Source organism: Pangasianodon hypophthalmus, chromosome 4, assembly GCF_027358585.1.
Source record: "Pangasianodon hypophthalmus isolate fPanHyp1 chromosome 4, fPanHyp1.pri, whole genome shotgun sequence".
NCBI lineage: Eukaryota > Metazoa > Chordata > Actinopteri > Siluriformes > Pangasiidae > Pangasianodon > Pangasianodon hypophthalmus.
The window spans coordinates 15,946,733-15,953,510 of NC_069713.1; positions in this window are offsets into that span (position 1 = coordinate 15,946,733).

The window sequence follows — 6,778 nt, forward strand, 5'->3', positions numbered from 1 at the left end:
AAGATATGTGAAGCCAGCCATCTTTTCAAACTTCTGCTCATGCTCCGTCACAGGGCAGCATAACACAGTCAGTGAAATGCGCTATCTGCCCTGTTCTGCATGCAAAAGCTCAATTGGCTAGTGTCATGTAATTTACAGGACAGAGGGGAGAGTATGCTGTCTCTCCCACCCAGAGAGCATAGCCAATTTTATTCTCTTGGCTCTTGGCCACAGATGGCTATGGCATCATCTGGATTCAAACTTATATTCAGAAATTGACCTAATGAGACATTATGTCAAAACCAGTTAGAATCAGCAAATACCAGAGAATCAAGAATCAGAATCAGTATCAGTATTAGAACATTGGAAACAGTACTGATGCATCTCTAGAAAGAATCAGAGCTGTACAGTGTAGAGAAGCTCAAGCTGACAAGAAGTTAAAATTCAAGCTCTGATCCTGCGATGTACTGACAGAAGAATGTAAAGACCATCCATTTAACTAATAGACTGCTATTTAAATTCATCTGCTCTAGCAGAGCAGTAAAGCACATGGAAAAAGGAAAAAGTGCTGACATTTTCACACTAGCAAAAAATAGACAATGCAAAAAATAGGTGGTGGGGTTTTCATTATGTTACATTATCATAAGAAATGCAACAACGTTCACTGGTGACATTTCCACAAGTGAGAGTTGTCTGACTCTCTCCCTTCCATTTATTTTATCATTCTTTTTTCTTTTTTTAAAGCTTACCTGCTGCATAGAATGGGAGGGTCTGGATGTCTCCATAGTAATAACAAGGGTTATATTATCTAATAATCTATAGTACATAAAAAAGAATGATCAATAATCCTATGTTTAACTGAATATTCACTAACTTTGCTCAGGTAATTTATAGTTTGGTTGACCAATGCCTAGTGTTGTGTTAACACAAAATGAGTTACTGTGGACATGTGAGGTAACCACTATGTACTGTCTAGGCAAATGCACACTGATATCTAGGCCACACACCCATACAGCAATACAACCAAAACAGTTTAGATGGATGCCTTCCTCAATTTTCTCCCCTAGTGTTATAAATAATAACCATTCCATGTTTTTTTTAAATTTTTTTTCATAGAAATAATTTACTCAGCTATCCTCAAGCCACACCACAGCCTCTTTAATCCGCATCTGCTTTTTTTTTTTTTTTTAATACCGATTTCTTTAGTGCACCAGGAAGCAGAGAGAAATAGAGTTTGTGTGGGAGGGGGAGCCATGCTCATAAAGCAATACAAAAAAATCGACATTACTTGGTATGCATGGAGTAGGTTGAGCTATCGTGTTATAAATTGGCATGTGGCAGCCAGCCAGGACTAAAGTGCATTAGTCAAACGGCTTGCATATGTAATAAAATACAGAAGGGAGAAAAGAAGGAAGAAAGGGAGGGAGGGAAAGCAACGGGGAGAAATCAGCTCTTAGTAGATTGAGATCATAAGACAGCTACCTGCTGTACGATATATTTGAAAGGCAAACTCTGGCTAAATCCAGTCAGAGAGATCCTATCACAGAACCAACTTAGCAAGGCTAAATTAGATGACATTCATTTTGACAAATAATTTCTTCCCTACCTATCCATAAGGAGAGGGGAGAGAGGCCAAACAAGCTAAATTTGGTGTCAAGTAAGATACACTTTAAGGAAAGGTAGTAGAAGAGCTCAAACTTTTTGATAAAGATAAAGGAGTCCATAGAGGGGAGAGTGTGTCTGCAATGGGAGATTGCAAGGGCACGCATTTGGCTTCTGTTTAGTTGTGGGCAGCAGTGAGCTAATGCAGGAGTGAGATAAGCTCATGAAATAATGAGACATTAAAAAGCTACTTTAATCACACCCACTGAGGCGATACAGTGCCCTACAGAATTATTGGCACCCTTCAAAAAATGAGCAAAAATGATTGCATACTGAGCAAAAATATATTGTATAATGATTAATAATAAACATACAAACACAATAATTCAAATAATTCACTAGGAGAGACAATTACTATATTAAATATCATTTTTTCCCTTTCTCATATATATATATATATATATATATATATATATATATATATATATACAGTCAGGTTCATAAGTATTTGGACAGTAACTCAGTTTTTGTCATTTTGCATCTGTACACCACCACAATGGATTTGAAGATCTGATTGAAGTGTAGACTTTCAACTTTAATTCAAAATTCAATATTGCATTAACAGTTTAGGAATTACAGCCATTTTTTACCTTTTCACAGGCTCAAAAGTAATTGGATAAACTAATATAATCAAAAATATTAGGATTATTTTTAATACTTGGTTGCAAATCCTTTGCAATCAAAGTCTGGAACACATGGACATCATCAAATGCAGAGTTTCTCCCTTGAGATGCTTTGCCAGGTCTTTTCTGAGGCCACTTTCAGTTGCTGCTTGTTTGTGGGTCTTTCTTCCTTCAGTTTTGTCTTCAGGTCATCAGACGTTTAAGAATATTTAATTTCTTTGCCTTAAGAAGCTCTTGGGTTGCTTTCACGGTACGTTTTGGGTCATTATCCATCTGTACTATGAAGCACCATCCTATCAGTTTTGCATTTGACTGAATCTGAGCAGAAAGTATAGGTCTGTACACTTCAGAATTCATCCTGCTACTTCTATTAGCAGTCACATCATCAATAAACACCAGTGACTCAGTTCCACTGGCAACCATACATGCCCATGCCATATCACTGCCTCCACATGTTTGACAGATGATGTGGTATGGTTTGGATCATGAGCCCTTCCTTTCCTTTTCCATAGTCTTCTCTTCCTGTCATTCTGGTACAAGTTAATCTTGAATCAGAACTGGTCAGGCTTTTTTTCAAAGTTTTTTTTTTAGCAAGTCTAATCTGAATTTTCTGTTCGTGAGTGTTACTAGTGGTTTGCCTCTTGATGTAAACCATGTGTATTTACATTCATATGTGCAACATTGATCTCACCAAGGCAGCCAGTCCTTGATAGGGTCAAGAGCCATGTACTGAAAGAGTGCAATGACCAACTAGCAGATGTAGTTACCAACACATTCAACCTCTCATTGCAGCAAGCTACTGTCTCCACCTGCTTCAAACCCAGCACCATTGTCCCTGTGCCCAAGAAGTTAGCAGTGCAATGCTGGAATGACTACTGCCCAGTTGCCCTGACACCAATAATCATGAAGTGCTTCGTGAGGCTGATAATGGTAACATCAGAACCATAATCCCCTGATATAGATCAACACCAGTCTGCATACCGAGCAATCTATGGAGGACGTGGTCTCTATTGCACTTCACACAGCCCTTGTGGACCTGTAACAACAAAGCATGTCTGTGAGTATGTTGTTTGTTGATTTCAGCTCTGCTTTTAGTACAATAGTCCCCCATAAACTGGTCAACAAACTCAGCAGACTTGGCCTGGGAACCCCACTTTGCTCATGGATTATGGCCTCATCTGTTGGTCAACCAACAGACTGCAGAATGTGAGGATTGGAGACCCCTTACACCCTCATCCTGAACACGGGAGTGTCACAAGAGTGTGCCCTCAGCCCTCTCTTCTTCTCCCTGTTTACACATGACTGCACACTGAAACACAATAGTGAAGTTTGTGGATGACACCATTGTTGTTAGTTTGATTTTTAGAACAACAAGGTGGCATACAGGGAGGAGATGCAAAAGCTGGTGAAGTGGTGCTCAGAGAGCAACCTAGTCTTCAACACCACTAACACCAAACAGCTCATAGTAGACTCCAGGATGACCAGGAGATCCAACCATTCTGTCTTCCACATGCATGGAGACGAGGTGGAAAGAGTGAAAAGCTTCAAGTTCCTGGGCATCCTTATCACAGATCTGACATGGTCTCTCAACACATCTTAGGTATTGAAAAGTGCCTAGCAGAGCCCATGTACATCCAATGCTCTTGACAAACTTTTACTGCAGCACCATAGAGAGTATACTCTCCTACTGTGCAATGGTGTGGTTTGCCAACTATAATGCACCCTGCCCTACTGCAAAAATTGTTCAGGAATGGTTTGAGGAACATGGCAAAGAGTTCAAGGTGATGGCTTGGCCTACAAATTCCCCAGATCTCAATCTTATTAAGCATCGGTGGGATGTGCTGGACAAACAAGTCTGATCCATGGACGCCCCACCTCACAACTTACAGGACTTAAAGGATCTGCTGCTAATGTCTTGGTGGCAGATACCACAGCACACCTTCAGAGGTCTTGTGGAGCCCATTCTTCGATGGGTCAGAGCTGTGTTGGTGGCACAAGGGGGACCGACACAATATTAGGCAGGTGGTTTTAATGTTATGGCTGATTGGTGTATACCATCTCAATATCCTCAAACCATGGACAGAGGCAGTTCCTGTGGCTTGGAAGGATTCACAAGGGGGAGGAGCGGGGACCAGAGGTAAATCTAAAAGATGCGGTCCAATTCAGCCCCGTCCCCTGTGGAGACCACCTCTCACTGTCCCAGAGAGCACAGGTGTGGTCGTTCACACTTGCCCCAACTGGTTACCTGAACACAAAAAAATGTGGTTCAGGATGAACCCAAGGCTATGTTCAACATGGAAGTAGTCAAGGAGTCCTACAATGATTGGAGCAGCCCTGTGGCTCCCCAGCCTGAGTCAGGCAGTGGCGGTGGGGTGTGGACAAGCATCAGCTGCAGACGGGGAGGATGCAGGGTGGACCGGCAAGTAATGTATGATGATTCTCACCTGTGTGTGATTAGCGCCAGTTTACTTATGGGTTTAGTCTGTCCTTACAGTAATGGCCAACAAGAGACCAAAAGCTGGCAGAGTTTGTGCTGAACCATGCACCCACACAGAACTTACTGAATTTAGTTGAACTTAACTTGAATGAGGCAGGAGCCGTGAACTAGTAATAGGGCTATTTGTGTTTGATCTGGTTTTGTGACTTGCACTGTAAAGTGTAGCCAAAAAAGGGAGCCTGAAGCTCTGAGGAAAGTCCGCCTGTCTCCTTCCTGAGTTCTCTTTCACACCCAGACACACACCGGGTTCTATACAGAGTTTAATTGATTCTTGTGGTTGTCAAGTTTCAAAATCATTTCATAACAAGCTGAAGTGAAGTGTTGCTAGAAAGAAGCACCTAAACTTGAAGCATCATTAGAACTACAATTAGCATCATCTGTTGTGGTCAGATGAGACCAAATCCACCAACCACATGATTGGAAAAAAAAGGAAAAGCAGCCGATATCAACTGTTAAATATGTATGTGGATCACTGATGGTTCAGAGATGTTTTTTATTGCTGGTGGTTCAGGAGATCTTGTGAAGACTGATGACATCAGCAATTCTGCTATGTACCAGGATATCTCAGCATAAAAATGGTTGCATCTGCCAGGAGGTTCAGACTTGGTCACAGAGCTTTCAATAAGATGATGAGCCAAACATACTTCCATATCAACACAGAAAAGGAAAAAAACACAAAATCAGTGTTTTGCAATGACCATCTCAATCCCTGAATTTGAACTCAGCTGAAAACCTGTGGTCTGAATTAAAGAAAGAAGTTGACATGCTCAGCACTAAGAATATAAAAGAGCTTAAAATGGTCTGCATGGAGGAGTGAAAGAAGAGAAATCCTTCATTTTAATAGTATGAAAGTGCACGACAAAACAATCAGACGGCCTCCTCTTGGTTTACTGGATTGTATCTCTTTCAGGAGAGACCATAACTCCTGCAGTGATCCTGTGATTTTAGTGACTGTGTTGACAAATTTGCATACTGGACATCTAAAATAGTTGCATGCAAGTGTGCTGTAGATTCTATTAGACAGGAATGTTTTTTTTGTGCATTATTTGGGAGTAATGGTTACAGTGAGGATTATTCACAATTAGATTTAGTGCAGTAGGCTATCAGGTCTAAGTTGGCCTGCTGTGGATGTCCTTCAGCAGGACATCTCCCTGCTTCTGCACAAAACCATTTTGTGGATAATCCTCACTGTAGTTATTTCTACTTTCTCCCCACAATACACAATCATTGATGTTCCATTGTATCTACTTGCTGTTGATCTCACAGAAAAATATCCCAATTTCTAGATGTTTCCAAACCCATTGTTCAATTTTTACCTGCATTTTTTAAAGACCCTTCACATTTCATAAGTTCTTTAAAGATTTACAGAACAGTCCTTATACAACAACACTTTATTATTTTCTATGGACATCAAAAGCCTTTATACAGTCAGTCCTAATGAAGATGGATCGAAAACTCTAAAACATATTCTCAGTGCACAACTGGAAAAGAACCCACCCACTGTAATTATCTTAATACTTTCAGAGCTGCCTCAACTGCTTAAAATCTAACCCTAAGTTTTCCTCACTGTGTCAGTATGAGCATTAAAATGAAAATTTTCAGTGTAAGCTTGTTTGTTATATTTGTTTAGAAAAAGATGTATCATCAACCACTAATCATCAACAATTTCAAATATCAACTTGTTTCATCTCCTACAGTATTGGAAGCACTTTGCCTTCACAGTGACATAGCTAATGAAGAACTGAAAGAACTGAAAAGTCCTGTTTCTCTGGAAACTTTGTGTACTGTGCTTCTTCTTTACTGTCTGTGGATAATTAATGTCTAGATATTTCAACCTCAGCTATTTAAAAATATAAATTTTGGCCATCTAATGAGATAAAAAAAAAGCATGGCCGAACTGAAAATCTTATTATTTAATTATCTAATACCAAACTGGCCATCAGTGGGAGGGGTGTCATTACTGTCTTACCTGTCAGTCACATAAACACTAGTCAATTGCTAGCATCTGTGAGCTCAC